This window comes from Musa acuminata, chromosome BXJ2-9 (assembly GCF_036884655.1).
Source record: "Musa acuminata AAA Group cultivar baxijiao chromosome BXJ2-9, Cavendish_Baxijiao_AAA, whole genome shotgun sequence".
Taxonomy (NCBI): domain Eukaryota; kingdom Viridiplantae; phylum Streptophyta; class Magnoliopsida; order Zingiberales; family Musaceae; genus Musa; species Musa acuminata.
In genome coordinates, this window is record NC_088346.1 from 30,483,966 (window position 1) to 30,502,456 (window position 18,491).

Genomic DNA, 18,491 nt, shown 5'->3' on the forward strand with positions numbered 1-18,491 from the left:
GCTATTACAAAGTCCGTAAGTCAAGACTTCTTCCGGCGAGCTTCCGGCGAACTTCCGACGGTTTTTTGATAAACTCTCGGAAACCATTCTACGGACTCCCAGCAAGCTCCTAGACTTCACGATTTGATCTTGTCGAGTTCCAACGAGCTTCTTCGGCAACCTCCGATCTTTGTCGGCGAGCTCCGTGAACTTCCAACGAACCTTCCGACGAGCTTCCGAAAAACCCTTCGGCAAGCTCCCTACTCATTCTCGACTAATTCCGGTAGCATTCCCGATGAACCTTCGGACTTCCGTCAAACTCTCGAACTCGCAATGAATCCTTCGCGCTTGACTCCTGCACTTTGTTTCGCTTTATGTCTTCATCGTTATCGTAGTTAATCTTGCACACACAAACCAAAAACTCTACTCCGATCTAGACAATTATTATAAAGCGAATTGACATTCTATTGCCCGGCACGTCATTGGTTGGTGCTTCGTCTGATTCTTCGGCGCATTTTCCTCTCTTGCGGCTTGTTGCCCAATCAGCGATTGACCTCCGCAACGCCGATATCCTTGGCGCAATTCTGCTCTTGGCCTGATGCCCGACGTACGAAGCTTTCTGCCATCTAATATCCTAACGTGATCTCCTCTGGCGCAACGTCAATTCCTCCAGCCTTAATTGTCTAAGCCTGATCGAGTAGACCTGTATCACTCAAAATGTAGTTAAACATAAACATAATTATCAATTGGTTTCATCATCAAAATACGAGATTCAACAATCTCCCCCTTTTTGATGATGACAACCAATTGATGACGGAGTTAAACTTGACTCCCGGAGTTTGTTTTAAACAAACTCCCCCTGTCAATATGCCATATTGATAGAACCTTGAATTCAAACTGAATTCAAGTCATTGCAATATTCATCATGAATACTTGCAACACATCATCATGAACATATGCATAAACTTATGCATCACATGTCATGTCATCAACATACTTCTCCCCCTTTGTCATCAACAAAAAGGAGAAGTACCACAATCAAGTGTTTGTTATATGGGTTCAACTCATTGCATGAAAAACATAATATTAAATTTTTATCATCATGCAATCTAGCAATTTTACAACATTTTAGAACTTGCAAGCTTGCAATTTAGAGATGTTCAAGAAAGCAACTCTTGCTTCTTGAAATATGCAAGTTTTATAAGCTAGCAAATTCAAATATATCCAAGTTCGCATATTTGCTTTTCTTGAGATAGGTACGATAACACATTTTTGCATTTTCTAGATGTTTCAAGCTAAAAATTCTCTGTGATGTTCAAGATAGTAATTTGTTCTCTTTTGAGAAGTGTAATTTTTGCTTTCTTCTTGAATTGTGCAAGCTAGCTATCTCCCCCTTAGTCATTGTCAAAAGGAAGGGAAGACACTTTATGTCAATTTCTAAATAATGACAAAGGTGAGTAATCATTCCTATTTAAAAATTTCATAATTGAGATAAACCTTGAATTCAAATTAAGGCAATATTAATCATGATTCACATCATATATAATACATCACATAAAAAGCATAAGTATTGCATGCATCATTTTAGCAACAAATCGTAGCATTTCATCACATGACAAGATATCAGCAAGTAAAATTACAATGCAAGTTCTTGATATCTTAACATGGCATATGGCAATCATTGCATTTCGATTATCAATTTACCATATATTTCGATGCATGCTTCTTTTGATATCTTAACATAATTCAAATTCAAATATGGCACTTATAGCATTAATTCATATATTTATCATTCAAATATGGCACTCGTAGTATCAATTCAAGTTGCTCCTCCACCATATCCTCTCCAGAGAGAAACTCCTTCGATGAAGCAGCATCGAAGCAGGTCGCGCTCTAGATCGCGGCAGCCTGCTCTAATTTCCAATGAACCTCGGCCTTGGACTAGCCTATTCAAGACTCCGGTTGGAAGTCCAGATCTAAGCTTGGAATTCATTACGCCAGAAGTTCAGGCTGATAAGAAGATTGCTGTATACGAGACTGCTGATTCAGCAGAGCTTATTGAGACATGGTCAATGGCGATTGTTGGCTATGTGGTAGGTCTCAAAACATCTTATTTCCCATTATCCTCATTTATCAAAACTCGATGGGGAATATCGTCATTTGATCTTCATATGCTGGAGAACGGATTCTTTGTTTGCAAGCTATACTCTGAAGAAGATTTGCAACGAATCCTCGAAGGATTCTGGACTATCCGCGGTCATCCAATGATTTTACGACGTTGGTCTCCTGATGTCCATTTGGAGTTAGATAGCCTACAGTCTATTCCATTATGGGTATCCTTTCAAGGACTGCCTCTACATCTTTGGAGTCGACGTTTTATTGCAAAGTTATGCAGCACTCTCGGACAGCCACTCTACATCGACAAAGCAACAGCAGCTCAGACGAGATTAGCATTTGCACGAGCATGTGTGCTGGTTTCTTCCGATGAAGATCTTCCTAATGAAGTTTTCTATCGCGATCTTGACGGGAACACTCGGAAGGTACATGTCTCATATTCCTGGAAGCCACAACGATGTCAGCGTTGCTTATCTTTTGGTCATGCAAATGGAGCTTGTCAGCAAACCCCACAACCAACCACAAAGGTCTATCGACCACGTCAACCACCTCAGCAACAAAGTGATTCTTCTCTAATGGCAGTAGCACCGATGGTGGCGAAAACTATTGAGCATTCCGACTCGCAAGGAAAGCACCGCGGACAGAAGGACAATTCCAAAACTTTATCTCTTCCTATAATGTCAGAGCCTTCCACAACAGAGGTGTCCCATGGTACTAGTGGACAGGAGAAACATAAGTCAGGAACTTCATCTCTTCTAATATCATCGGATCCATCCACAATAGCTCAACGAACTCAGGCCCAAGCAAATCTCGCCAGCAACGATATTCTTCCTCAACAAACTCAGGCCACAACAAACATCGCCAACAAGGATATTCTGACTCAACAAACTCATGCCCCAACAAACCTCTCTAGCCACGCTGCTCCAACAAGTACTATCCAGGATATTGTGCTGCAACAATCTTATCGAGCTTCAACAAACCCTGCCAATCAAGACCACATGATTCAAGGTACTTTAAAGTTTAAAAATCTGCAAGCTGTAGATGAAGTGGATAAATATAGGAATAAAGCCATAAAAGGTAAGGATATTGTGCGGGAAGAAAATACAAAACCGAAGGATAAGAAAAAGGATGGTACAATCCATCCAAAGTCGTAGGATGAATACCTTACTACCTTTTCATTTGTTTATTACTAATGAAGATAACATGCTGGAATGTTCGCGGACTTAATAAGTCGGAGAAATGTCGGGAGCTCAACAGAATAATCAAGTCTGCCGCATGTGATATTGTTATTCTAGTGGAAACGAAAATTAAACAATCGCGCGTTCAAGCTCAAAAGAATTTAATATGGCCGGACGCAGAACTGTTTACCAATGACTCAAATGAAACTTTTGGTAGAATATGGGTCTTATGGAATCCTAACTCTATTAATGCTTGGTTTATTTCTGCTACTGATCAATTCATTCATCTTAAGGTAGAGGATAAAAAGAATGGCTGTCAATTCAATTTCACTGGTATATATGCTTCAAACAGTATGCAAGAAAGAAATACTCTTTGGTCTGACCTGACTAATATTGTAAATGGCTGTCTCAATGTACCTTGGATTGTTCTTGGAGACTTTAATACTGTTCGGTACACAAATGAAAAAGTGGGGGGTAGACAACTTTCAGAAAGTCAGCTTCAAAGTTTTAATGATTACATTGACACTGCAGCATTGTTTGATATGAAATCTGTGGGTAATTGGCTCTCCTGGAGTAATCAAGGTGCTGCTAACAGAAAAATAATGGCTTGACTTGATAGGTGTTTGATTAATCATGAATGGTTAACAGTTTACCCAGATTCACTTCTTGAGTATGGTGCTCCTTTGTTTTCTGACCATTCTTTAATGTATATACACGCAGAAAAAGCGACACCAAGAGGCAAGAAACCGTTTAGATTCTTTAACATGTGGAGTACTCATCCTCAATTTCTTGATGTTATCAGATCTGCTTGGAATGTTAATGTGCATGGATCTCCCCCTTACATCTTATGTCAAAAGCTCAAAGCCTGTAAAGCAGCACTAAAGGAGTGGAATACAAAAACCTTTGGCAATATTACCACCAGAGTTCAATTTTGCAGAAAGGAACTAATGTCATTGCAACATGAGCTGCAACTTCAGCCAAATGATGAAAATATTATCTACAAAGAGACGGAAGCCAGAAATAACTTCATGCAAGCCTTAAAACAGGAGGAAAGTTTTGCAAAGCAGAAGTCTCGACAGCATTGGCTTACACTAGGGGATTCCAATACTAAATTTTTCTATGCTTCAATTGCTACTCGAAGGGCTGTTAACCGTATCAGCAAATGCAGAGACAAAGATGATAATCTTATTGAGAATTTAGATGAGGTTAAAGCACACACAGAGCAATTTTTTTATTCCTTACTCAATCAAGCTGGGAAACCTAATAACATTCATGTGGAGCCGACTAGAAAACTTGATTCGGAAGCTATTTCAATCCTCAATGCCCCAATTACAGATGACGAAATTGTATGTGTTGTCTTTAAGTCACCAAAGCACAAAAGCCCAGGTCCAGATGGATTTCCAGCTGAATTTTACCAAACTGCTTGGTCTATTATTGGAAATGATGTGATCAAAGCTTGCCAACATTTTTTCTCTTCAGGTCATATTCTTAGAGAGATGAATTGCACTTTTATTTCTTTAATTCCGAAGAATGCAGGGGCTGATTCACTAGAGAACTATCGACCCATATCATTATGCAACTTTATATACAAGATCATCTCCAAAGTATTGGCAAATAGAATGCAAAAGGTATTACACAAGATCATTAGCCCAAATCAAGCTGCTTTCATCAAAGGGAGAAGTATACATCATAACATTTTGCTTGCTAATGACTTGGTCAAAGATTTGCATTCAAAAGCAAGAGGGACAAAAATCTGCATTAAAGCTGATCTAAGGAAAGCCTTTGATTCAGTTAATAGGAAATTTATCTATAAGATGCTCCTTGATATGAACTTCCCACAGCAATGGATTAATTGGATTCAATCTTGCCTAGAAACTCCAAAGTTTTCGATACTCTTTAATGGCTCACCTATTGGTTTTTTTGGGAGCACGAATGGCATCCGACAAGGTGATCCACTCTCTCCGTATCTCTTTACTATTGCGATGGAAGGACTTAGCTGTATGTTGGAACACGCAGTCTTAAATGGCAGCATTAAGGTACCCAGTGCTGGTTCTGTTCATATATCACATATAACATTTGCAGATGACTTACTTATCTTTCTCCAAAATGAACCAACTTCAGTAAAGAACCTGGCTACTATTATGAATGACTTTGGTATGGTTTCTGGACTTCAGTTAAATCATGCGAAAAGTAAAGTATATATGAGCCCTTACGTTGAGGATAAGGTCTTTATTTCACAAACTTTGGGGGTTAGTGAAGGAAGCTTGCCAGTTCCTTATTTGGGTCTCCCGCTCATATCCACAGGCATTCACAAAACCCACTGTCAACCTATCTTGCAAAAAATAAAGAATAGAATTTCTTCTTGGAAAAATAGGTTTCTATCAAAAGCAGGACGACTCGAACTCATCCGTTCGGTATTGCACTCCTACTCTATATATTGGTGTAATGCACTCCTACTATTGCGATGGAAGGACTTAGCTGTATGTTGGAACACGCAGTCTTAAATGGCAGCATTAAGGTACCCAGTGCTGGTTCTGTTCATATATCACATATAACATTTGCAGATGACTTACTTATCTTTCTCCAAAATGAACCAACTTCAGTAAAGAACCTGGCTACTATTATGAATGACTTTGGTATGGTTTCTGGACTTCAGTTAAATCATGCGAAAAGTAAAGTATATATGAGCCCTTACGTTGAGGATAAGGTCTTTATTTCACAAACTTTGGGGGTTAGTGAAGGAAGCTTGCCAGTTCCTTATTTGGGTCTCCCGCTCATATCCACAGGCATTCACAAAACCCACTGTCAACCTATCTTGCAAAAAATAAAGAATAGAATTTCTTCTTGGAAAAATAGGTTTCTATCAAAAGCAGGACGACTCGAACTCATCCGTTCGGTATTGCACTCCTACTCTATATATTGGTGTAATGCATTTCTTCTGCCTGCTGGACTTCTCCAAGATATTGAACGGTTATTAATGAACTTCTTCTGGAATGGCACAAATGATAAGGCAATGCATATGGTAAATTGGGATAGTATTTGCAAACCGAAAGATGAAGGGGGGCTAAATTTGAGAAATACTAGAGATTGGAATCAAGCATGTTTGGTACAGCAATTGTGGGATCTTTTGCAAAACAAATGTTCCTTATGGTCACATTGGGTTTCTGCTAAGTATCTCTCAAAGGAATCAATATGGGAAATTTCAACAAGAACATACCACTCTGCAGCTTGGAAAGGAATTTTAAAGGCAAGGAATTGGCTAATCAAACACATTTCGTATGCAATCTCTTCTGGAACTAGTACTAATATGTGGTACGATCCTTGGGTGAATGGGAAGAGTATATTTCAATTATATGGCGACAGAATACGAAAAGATCTTGGGGCTCCCAAAGATTGGAAGGTTTCCGAGTTCATCGCTAACGGTACTTGGTGTCTCCCTAATCCTATTTCTCCTGAAATGTTATCACTTTGGCCGACTATCATAGCTATTCGAATCAGGAACAACTCTTCAGATATACTTATTTGGCCTCATGACAATGGTAAATTTAGTGCCACATCCGCATGGAATCAAATTAGGCAAAGAAATAACAAGTGGGTCCCAAGCAGTTGGACATGGGATCGACCGGGATCACAAAGACACTCCTTATGTACATGGCAGGCCCTTCTCAATAAACTACCTACAATAGACAATATGAAAAGAAGAGGTATCTATCATGTTAACCGATGCTCCCTTTGTTTGCAACAAGAAGAAACTGTTGACCACCTCTATTTTGCTTGTGATTATACAAAATGGATATGGAAGGAGATTCTCCAGCGATTTGAACTCAATAGACTGCCGCAACCAAACTTGCACCAAGAACTAGGCGACCTTATGCAATGTTTCTCAAGAAAAGGGCCTCTTACACAACTGGCAAAGGTTATTTTCAGATGTGCTATTTGGTGGATGTGGAAGGAGAGATGTAATAGAATCTTTGAATGTCAACACACAAACAATGCTCAGCTCTTGAAAGAGATTATTAGAGACTCAAGATCCTGTATGGAGCATGAACTCAAAACCGAGCACTTCACCCGAAGAGAAAAAGATATTTTTATCAAATTTAATTTTGCTATTAGCTAAAGATCTTGGGAATGATGCCAAATAATGTACCCACAGATAGTTATAGTCTACAGCATGTGTAGTCATAACTATCGCATTAGCACTCTATGAGTTACTTGGCTTTGTCTATGACTTGTATAGATAAAGCTATTTGTAGAAACTTTACACATAATGAATTTTACTTTTACTTACCAAAAAAAAAACTTACAAAATCATGTCATGATATCAAGAAAATTCAAGAATGACATGATTCATTCAATAAATCCTTTTAATAGAGCAAACGAATTATACAACCAATATATCAATATCATAGATCAAGTCATGATTCATGATTCATCATAAAGCAAATGAATTTTCAGTCATCTCATAAGGCTTTTAAAGAATTTTTGAAACATAGGAGAATGATTAATTTAAGCATGCAATGTTTCAATCAAATTCAAGTCATGAATACCAATACTTTCATATTGTGAGTATCAATTCATGAATACCTTACCACCTTTGTAACTCCACGCAAGAAAGTTGGGAAACGTATGTGGTGACTATTTGTAACTCCACGCTAGAGGGGACTCTAACCATAGATATGGTTAAAGACAGTTTGCTAAATGAAGATGCAAGAAGGAAAGAACAGGGTGAATCTTCTTCTAGTGCATTTGTTACTGAAAAACAAGAAAGACGTGGAAGAAGTTATAGCAGAAATCCATATGGTTATAGAGGAAGATCCAAGTCTAGAAGAGATATCAAATGTTTTCACTGTAATAGGCCAGGTCACATGAAGAAAGAGTGTAGGTTTTGGAAGCGAGAACAAAATGAAATGAAGAAAAATGAAAAAGAGACCAATACAGTTGCCACTGAAGGTAATATCACTATTGTTTGTGATGAAGGTTGTGTCAGTCTTGTAGCTCTGGATAGTAACTGGGTAATTGACTCAGGTGCTTCATTTCATGTTACTTCTCATGGTGATTTCTTTAGATCTTACACTGTTGGTGATTTTGGTAATGTTAGAATGGGAAACAATGGTATATCTAAGATTGTGGGTATTGGAGATATTTGCTTGGAGACCAGTATTAGGAGCAAATTAATACTCAAAGATGTAAGGCATGTTCCAGATATTCGTCTTAACTTGATATCTACAAGTAGACTTGATGATGAGGGCTTTGCACATTATTTTGGTGAAAGTAAATGGAAACTCACTAAAAGTTCTCTAATTGTGGCAAAAGGAAAGAAGATTAACTTTTTTTATGTCATGGAAGCTAAGCTACACAAAGGAGAGATTAATGCAATTCGAAAAGGTGAAAGTATAGATCTTTGGCATAAGAGGCTTGGACATATCAACGAGAATGGACTTCAAACTCTTACTAGAAAGTAGTTCTTACCAGAGTTGCAAGGTACATCTCTTAAATCTTGTGATCATTGCTTAGCTGGAAAAACACAGAGTTGCATTTCAGACATATACATCATCTAGTAGATCTGATGTTATTGATTTAGTTCATACTGATGTTTATACTATGCAAACTAGAACTCTTGGAGGTGCTCTTTATTTTGTTACTTTTATTGATAACCATTCTAGAAAAGTGTGGGCTTTTGCTTTGAAATCTAAAGACCAGGTACTCGATGCTTTCAAGGAGTTTCATGTCAGTGTTGAAAGAGAAACTAGTAGAAAGCTAAAGTGTGTTCGATCAAATAATGGTGCCGAGTACAGGGCTCCTTTTGAAAATTATTGCAGGTTCCATAGTATCAGACTTGAGAAAACAGTTCCTAAAACTCCTCAGTAGAACGGTGTGGCAGAAAGGATGAATAGAACCATTGAAGAAAGGAGTTTCATGTCAGTGTTGAAAGAGAAACTAGTAGAAAGCTAAAGTGTGTTCGATCAAATAATGGTGGCGAGTACAGGGCTCCTTTTGAGAATTATTGCAGGTTCCATGGTATCAGGCTTGAGAAAACAATTCCTAAAACTCCTCAGCAGAACGGTGTGGCAGAAAGGATGAATAGAACCATTAAAGAAAGGATTAGGTGTATGCTTTCCCACGCCAAGTTACCAAAGTCATTTTGGGGGGAGGCTATGAGAACTACAGTTGACCTGATAAATCTTTCTCCATCAGTTCCTCTACAACATAATGTTCCAGAGAGAGTATGGAGAGGAAAAGATATATCTTATAATCATTTGAGAGTCTTTGGGTGTAAAGCATTTGTTCATATTCCCAAAGATGAGAGGTCCAAGCTTGATAATAAGGCAAAAGCATGTATCTTCTTGGGATATGGTCATGAAAAGTTTGGGTACAGATTATGGGATCCAGTGAACAAGAAGATTATTAGAAGTAGAGATGTTGTGTTTCTTGAAGACCAATTGTTTGATGATGGTGATAATGTTGAGAAGCCAGAAACCTCTGTTTATATTCCTTGGAGCTTGGGTCCAGTTCCTTCACCTGTAGTTCATGATGATTATGGGGGAGATGAACAAGAAGATTGTGGTGAGAATACTAGTGATGATACACCTACAGTTGATGATGCTGAACCAACTGAACAGGCACCTCCACCACCAGTTGAGATTCCATTGAGAAGATCCACTAGAGAGTGACAACCCTCTACCAGATATCCTCCACATGAGTATGTTATGTTTACTGACGGGGGAGAGCCAGAAACTTACCAAGAAGCTATTCTATATGAGAATAAGAGTGAGTGGGTTAAAGCCATGCAAGAAGAGATGAGATCCTTGCTTGAGAACCACACCTATGACTTGGTAAAGCTGCCGAAAGAGAAGAAAGCTCTCAAGAATAAGTGGGTTTATAAATTGAAGACCGAAAATAATAGCTCACAACAAAGATACAAGGCACGACTAGTTGTGAAAGGATTCAGTCAGAAGAAAGATATTGACTTTGAAGAAATATTTTCTCCGGTTGTGAAAATGTCCTCTATCAGAGTTGTTCTTGGTTTGGCTGCCCGCTTGAATTTAGAAGTTGAGCAACTTGATGTAAAAACAACATTTCTTCATGGTGACATAGAAGAAGAAATTTACATGGAGCAACCAGAAGGTTTCAAAGTCAAGAGAAAAGAAAATCTGGTATGTAAGCTTAGGAAAAGCTTATATGGACTCAAACAAGCACCTAGACAGTGGTATAAGAAGTTTGATTCCTTTATGATGAGCCAAGGGTATGATAGAACCACATCTGATCATTGTGTGTTTATGAAGAAAATTTCAGATGATGATTTTATTATTTTAATGCTATATGTTGATGATATGTTGATTGTTGGCCATGATGTTGGAAAAATTGAAAAGCTTAAAAGAGAGCTAAGTAAGTCTTTTGCCATGAAAGACTTAGGATCGGTGAGACAAATACTTGGCATGAAGATTCTTCGTGATAGGAAGAAAAGGAAGATTTGGCTATCTCAGGAGACTTACATTGAAAAGGTTCTTGAAAGATTCAACATGAGTAAAGCCAAAGCAGTTTGTTCTCCACTTGCAGGTCATTTCAAGCTGAGTTCAAAACAATGTCCTACAAGTGAGAAAGAAAAAGAAGAAATATCCAGAGTGCCTTACTCATCTGCAGTAGGCAGTTTGATGTATGCTATGGTTTGTACTAGGCCAGATATAGCTCATGCAATTGGAGTTGTTAGCCGATTTCTCTCAAATCCTAGAAAGGAACATTGGGCAGTAGTAAAATGGATATTAAGATATCTAAGAGGTACTTCCAGGTTGTGTTTATGTTTTGGTGATGATGAACCTGTGTTAGAAGGGTACACAGATGCAGACATGGCAGGTGATACTGATTCCAGGAAGTCCACTTCGGGATTCTTGATGACATTTGCAGGAGGAGCAGTCTCTTGACAGTCTAAGTTACAGAAGTGTGTTGCTCTATCAACCACAGAAGCAGAATATATAGCAGTTACTGAAGCCTGCAAGGAAGCTTTATAGATGAAAAAGTTTCTACAGGTATTGGGCTTGAAACAGGAAGGATATACTATTTACTGTGACAGTCAGAGCGCTATTCACCTCTCCAAGAATTCAACATATCATTCTAGATCCAAGCATATTGATGTGAGATATCACTGGATTCGTGATGTGCTTGAGATGAAAGAATTACAGTTGGAAAAGGTGCATACCAATGATAATGATTCAGATATGTTGACAAAGTCTTTGCCTAAGGAGAAGCTTGAAGCATGTAGGTGAAGAGCGGGCTTGGTACAGCCCACCATATGAGCTAGAGGGGGAGAATTGTTGGGTCCAGCCCATATGTGGGCTTGGACAATTGGGCTTATTGAGCCCAAATCAACAAATCAAAGAAATTAAAAAAAGAGAGAGAAGGTGAGGAGAGTAAGATCTGATTGCAGCGTGCGTGCGGCGGCGTGCAGAGAAAAGAGGAGAGAGAAATAGAGAGAGAAAGTAAGGTTTTTGAGTTTTTCTACTTGACGATCGGTGGCCAAACGTTGGATCGGTGGCCAAACGTTGTCAGTTTTGGCCCAAATTTTATGTGGAGAATCCTTGCAACAAACTCTACAATCCTAATGGTGTTGATCTATAGTTTACCCTCTCTAAGGTACTTTCCTGCGATATCTACTCTATGAGACCCAGAATTCTCTTTTGAGGAGATCCATCCTACGTGATGAAGACTATCCTTGAGCCAAGATCTATGATCTTGATGTTATTCTGATCCTCTAGTTATTCTAGAGAAGACCTACTGTAATCCTGTTATCATTATTATTGATAGTGGAAGTTTGAGGTGGACTACGGTCCTGTGGTTTTTCCCACATTGGGTTTTCCACGTTAAAAAGATTTGGTCTCACTATATGATTAATTTATTGCTCTATTGTTTATGCTGTGCTGATTGATATTAGCATTTTGATATCAAGTTAGTATTTTGATGAGGAACCTATTTTGATACACAAAGAGGGAAAAAAAAATTATTCCGCATTAACAGGTTTCTTCCCAACAAGTGGTATCAGAGCCCAATCAAATCTCGCCAGCAATAACTCATTGCATCCGTCCACATACGTTTCCAAAATCATTGGATCCGTCCACAATAACTCAACAAACTCAGGCCCAATCAAATCTCGCCAGCAAGGATATTCTTCCTCAACAAACTCAGGCCACAACAAACATCGCTAACAAGGATATTCTGTCTCAACAAATTCATGCCCCAACAAACTTTTCTAGCCAGGCTACTCCAACAAGTACTATCTAGGATATTGTGCTGCAACAATCTTATCATGCTTCAACAAACCCTGCCAATTAAGACCACATGATTCAAGGTATTTTAAAGTTTAAAAATCTGCAAGCTGTAGATGAAGTGGATAAATATAGGAATAAAGCCATAAAAGGTAAGGATATTGTGAGGGAGGAAAATACAAAACCGAAGGATAAGAAAAAGGATGGTACAGTCCATCCAAAGTCATAGGATGAATACCTTACCACCTTTTCATTTCTTTATTACTGATGAAGATAACATGTTGGAATGTTCGCGGACTTAATAAGCCGGAAAATGTCGGGAGCTCAACAGAATAATCAAGTCTACCGCATGTGATATTGTTATTCTAGTAGAAACGAAAATTAAACAATCGGGCGTTCAAGCTCAAAAGAATTTAATATGGCCGGACGTAGAACTATTTACCAATGACTCAAATGAATCTTTTGGTAGAATATGGGTCTTATGGCATCTTAACTCTATTAATGCTTGGTTTATTTCTGCTACTGATCAATTCATTCATCTTAAGGTAGAGGATAAAAAGAATTGCTGTCAATTCAATTTCACTGGTATATATGCTTGTATGCAAGAAAGAAATACTCTTTGGTCTGACCTGACTAATATTGCAAATGGCTGTCTCAATGTACCTTGGATTGTTCTTGGAGACTTTAATACTGTTCGGTACACAAATGAAAAAGAGGGGGGTAGACAACTTTCAGAAAGCCAGCTTCAAAGTTTTAATGATTACATTGACACTACGGCTTTGTTTGATATGAAATTTGTGGGTAATTGGCTCTCCTGGAGTAATCAAGGTGCTGCTAACAGAAAAATAATGGCTCGACTTGATAGGTGTTTGATTAATCATGAATGGTTAACAGTTTACCCAGATTCACTTCTAAAGTATGGTGCTCCTTTGTTTTCTGACCATTCTTTAATGTATATACACGCAGACAAAGCGATACCAAGAGGCAAGAAACCGTTTAGATTCTTTAACATGTGGAGTACTCATCCTCAATTTCTTGATGTTATTAGATCTGCCTGGAATGTTAATGTGCATGGATCCCCCCCTTACATCTTATGTCAAAAGCTCAAAGGTTGTAAAACAGCACTAAAGGAGTGGAATACAAATACCTTTGGCAATATTACCACCACAGTTCAATTTTGCAGGAAGGAACTAATGTCATTGCGGGAAGTTCATATCGAGGAGCATCTTATAGATAAATTTCCTATTGACTGAATCAAAGGCTTTCCGTAAATCAGCTTTAAAACATATTTTTGTCCCTCTTGCTTTTGAATGCAAATCTTTGACCAAGTCATTAGCAAGCAAAATGGTATGATGTATACTTCTCCCTTTGATGAAAGCAGCTTGATTTGGGCTAATAATCTTGTGTAGTACCTTTTGCATTCTATTTGCTAATACTTTGGATATGATCTTGTAAATAAAGTTGCATAATGATATGGGTCGATAGTTCTCTAGTGAATCAGCCCCTGCATTCTTCGGAATTAAAGAAATAAAAGTGCAATTCATCTCTCTAAGAATATGACCTGAAGAGAAAAAATGTTGGCAAGCCTTGATCATATCATTTCCAATAATAGACCAAGCAATTTGGTAAAATTCAATCTTGCCTGGAAACTCCAAAGTTTTCGAAACTCTTTAATGGCTCACCTATTGGTTTTTTTGGGAGCACGAATGGCATCCGACAAGGTGATCCACTCTCTCCGTATCTCTTTACTATTGCGATGGAAGGACTTAGCTGTATGTTGGAACATGCAGTCTTCAATGGCAGCATTAAGGTACCCAATGCTAGCTCTATTCATATAACATTTGCAGATGATTTACTTATCTTTCTCCAAAATGATCCAACTTCAGTAAAGAACCTGGCTGCTATTTTGAATGACTTTGGTATGGTTTCTAGACTTCAGTTAAATCATGCTAAAAGTAAAGTATATATGAGCCCTTACGTTGAGGATAAGGTCTTTATTGCACAATCTTTAGGGGTTAGTGAGGGAAGCCTACCAGTTCCTTATTTGGGTCTCCCGCTCATATCCACAGGTATTCACAAAACCCACTGTCAGCCTATCCTGCAAAAAATAAAGAATAGAATTTCTTCTTGGAAAAATAGGCTTCTATAAAAAGCAGGACGACTCGAACTCATCCGTTCTGTATTGCACTCCTACTCTATATATTGGTGTAATGCATTTCTTCTGCCGGCTAGACTTCTCCAAGATATTGAATGGTTATTAATGAACTTCTTCTGGAATGGCACAAATGACAAGGCAATGCATATGGTAAATTGGGATAGTATTTGCAAACCGAAAGATGAAGGGGGGCTAATCTTGAGATATACTAGATATTGGAATCAAGCATGCCTGGTACAACAACTCTGGGATCTTTTGCAAAACAAATGTTCCTTATGGTCACAATGGGTTTCTGCTAGGTATCTTTCAAAGGAATCAATCTGGGAAATTTCAACAAGAACATACCACTCTGCAGCTTGGAAAGGAATTTTAAAGGCAAGGAATTGGCTAATCAAACACATTTCTTATGCAATCTCTTCTGGAACTAGTAGTAATATGTTGTACGATCCTTGGGTGAATGGGAAGAGTATATTTCAATTATATGGTGACAGAATACGAAAAGATCTTGGGGCTCCTAAAGATTGGAAGGTTTCCGAGTTCATTGATAACGGTACCTGGTGTCTCCCTAATCCTATTTCTCCCGAAATGTTATCACTTTGGCCGACTATCATAGCTATTCTAATCAGGAACAACTCTTCAGATATACTTATTTGGCCTCATGACAATAGCAAATTTAGTGTCACATCCGCATGGAATCAAATTAGGCAAAGAAATAACAAGTGGGTCCTAAGTAGTTGGACATGGGATCGACCGGGATCACAAAGACACTCCTTATGTACATGGCAGGCCCTTCTCAATAAACTACCTACAATAGACAATATGAAAAGAGGAGGTATCTATCTTGTTAACCGATGCTCCCTTTGTTTGCAACAAGAAGAAACTGTTGACCACCTCTATTTTGCTTGTGATTATACAAAATGGATATGGAAGGAGATTCTCCAACTATTTGAACTCAATAGATTGCCGCAACCAAACTTGCACCAAGAATTAGGCGACCTCGTGCAATGTTTCTCAAGAAAAGAGCCTCTTATACAACTAGCAAATGTTACTTTCAGATGCGCTATTTGGTGGATGTGGAAGGAGAGATGTATGGAGCATGATCTCAAGCACTTCACCCGAAGAGAAAAAGATATTTTTATCAAATTTAATTTTGCTATTAGCTAAAGATCTTGGGAATGATGCCAAATAATGTACTCACAGGTAGTTATAGTCTACAACATGTGTAGTCATAACTATCGCATTCGCACTCTATGAGTTACTTGGCTTTGTCTATGACTTATATAGATAAAGCTATTTGTAGAAACTTTACACATAATCAATTTACTTTTACTTACCAAAAAAATAAGTGTAGTCCAATCAATTAAACAACGGTGGATGAAAACCGATAAGCCCTCTTGTAAGCTATGAAGAGCCATTTCTCTCGGGTGTAAATCCGAAATGAGAAATACCGGGCTCTGATACCAATTGTTAGGATCGGCGCGGCACTAAGAGGGGGGGGTGAATTAGTGCAGCGGTGAAGTGCGATAAACTTTTCACGATTTAAACACTTTTCAGAAACTTCGTACGATAAAAGCAACATTTTCGTTTAAAACCGTTTCGATTGCGTTTTAACTTGAAGAGATAAGTAAGACGGAGACAAAGCAGTATAGCATTAAAGTGCAAATGGTTTGCAGTAATATAAATGACAATAAGTAAATACAAACCAGAGATTACGTCGATTTTATAGTGGTTCAGTCAAATGACCTACATCCACTTGCGAGGCCCCTCTTCGATGAGGATCCCACCTTCCACTAGCAAATCTCTTGAAAGGAAAGGGTAAATACCCCTCTTACAACTTTTACAAGCGGTTCACTCTCTTACAGATTTTCAGCAAGAAAGAAGGAGGTGAACACTAGCAAATTGAAAACAAGAAAGGCAAAGACTCTTCTAAGACTTGTCTCTCAATCACTTGCTGCTCAAAAAGTTGTATTCTCAACTGAGACTTGAGGGGTATTTATAGGCCTCAAGAGGATTCAAATTTGGGCTCCAAAAATTTGAATTCTCTTATGTTCCCGATGCTGCCAGTGCCACCGCCCAGCCAAGCGGTGCCACCGCACAGCGCTCGGGTGCTGGGCGGTGCAACCGCCCAACCCAGGAGGTGTCACCGCCCAGCTCTCGGGTGCTAGGCGGTGCCACCGCCTAGGCCAAATCAGCTCACTAGTTGGGCTCCAAACTTGGCCCAAACCAGTCCGAACTCGGGTCCAATTGGCCCCTACTTGGGTTATAGGATTAGCACCTAATCCTACCCCTAATTAACGTGCTAACTACGAATTTAAAGATATTTTCTAAGCTATTACAAAGTCCATAAGTCAAGACTTCTTCCGGCAAGCTTCCGGCGAACTTCCGACGGTTTTCCGATAAACTCTCGGAAACCATTCTGCGGACTCCCAGCAAGCTCCTAGACTTCACGATTTGATCTTAATGAGTTCCAACGAGCTTCTTCGGTAACCTTCGATCTTTGTCGGCAAGCTCCGTGAACTTCCAACGAACCTTCCAGCGAGCTTCCGAAAAATCCTTCGGCAAGCTCGCTACTCATTCTCGGCTAGTTCCGGCAGCATTCCCGACGAACCTTCGGACTTTCGTCGAACTCTCGAACTCGCAATGAATCCTTCGCACTTGACTCATGTACTTTGTTTCGCTTTATGTCTTCATCGTTATCGTATTTAATCCTGCACACACAAACCAAAAACTCTACTCCGATCTAGACAATTATTATAAAGCGAATTGACATTCTGTTGCCCGGCACGTCATTGGTTGGCGCTTCGTCCGATTCTTCGATGCATCGTCCTCTCTTGCAGCTTGTTGCCCAATCAGCAGTTGACCTCCACAACGCCGATATCCTTGGCGCAATTCCGCTCGTGGCCCGATGCCCGACGTCCGAAGCCTTCTGCCATCTAATATCCTAACGTGATCTCCTCCAACGCAACGTCAATTCCTCCTGCCTTAATTGTCTAATCCTGATCGAGTAGACCTGCATCACTCAAAATGCAGTTAAACATAAACATAATTATCAATTGGTTTCATCATCAAAATACGAGATTCAACAAACGTGACCCTTGTTTGCAAGGATCATGTTCAAGGACTTGCTACCAACCTCAAATTTCTTCAAGGTGTCCTTAAGTAGCAAGTTTTCCTTTTGGAGAGTTTCTAGATCATGGTATTTTATGCATGAACCTAAACTATCATGATATTTAGTTTTTAACTTATCGAAATTACAAGTAAGACTATCATGCTCCTTTTTTAGCAATTTATATTTTCTACTAATAATTTTGCTTTCATCAATTAAGTCATGGAAGGCATTTAATAATTCATCAAATGATAAATCTGCATCTATTAAATTCGTTACCTCCTCTCCGATGGCCATTAAGGCGTAATGAGTAACTTGCTCGGTGTTGGAATCCTCTTCTTCGGACGCGCTCGAGTCATCCCAGGTTGCTTTGAGCGCCTTCTTCTTTGATGTTCTCTTTTTGACTTGGGGACAATCACTCTTGTAGTGTCCTGTTAGAACCCTTGCAGATTCTAAACTTGGGGTTGATCTCTTTAGGGGATCGGCCTCGTTTGAACTCTATAGGGGTTCGTCCCTCCAAGTTGCTGCTCAAAGGCTGCAGAAAAGATTCATCTATTGCTTATGAAAAGAGGAGGAATACATGGCTATTTATAGGGCTTCTAAACCCTAACTCCTAATAGGACTCCTACTTAAGACTCTTACTTCTAACCAACTCCTAATAGGACTCCTACTCAAGACTCCTATTCTCTTACAACTCCTAA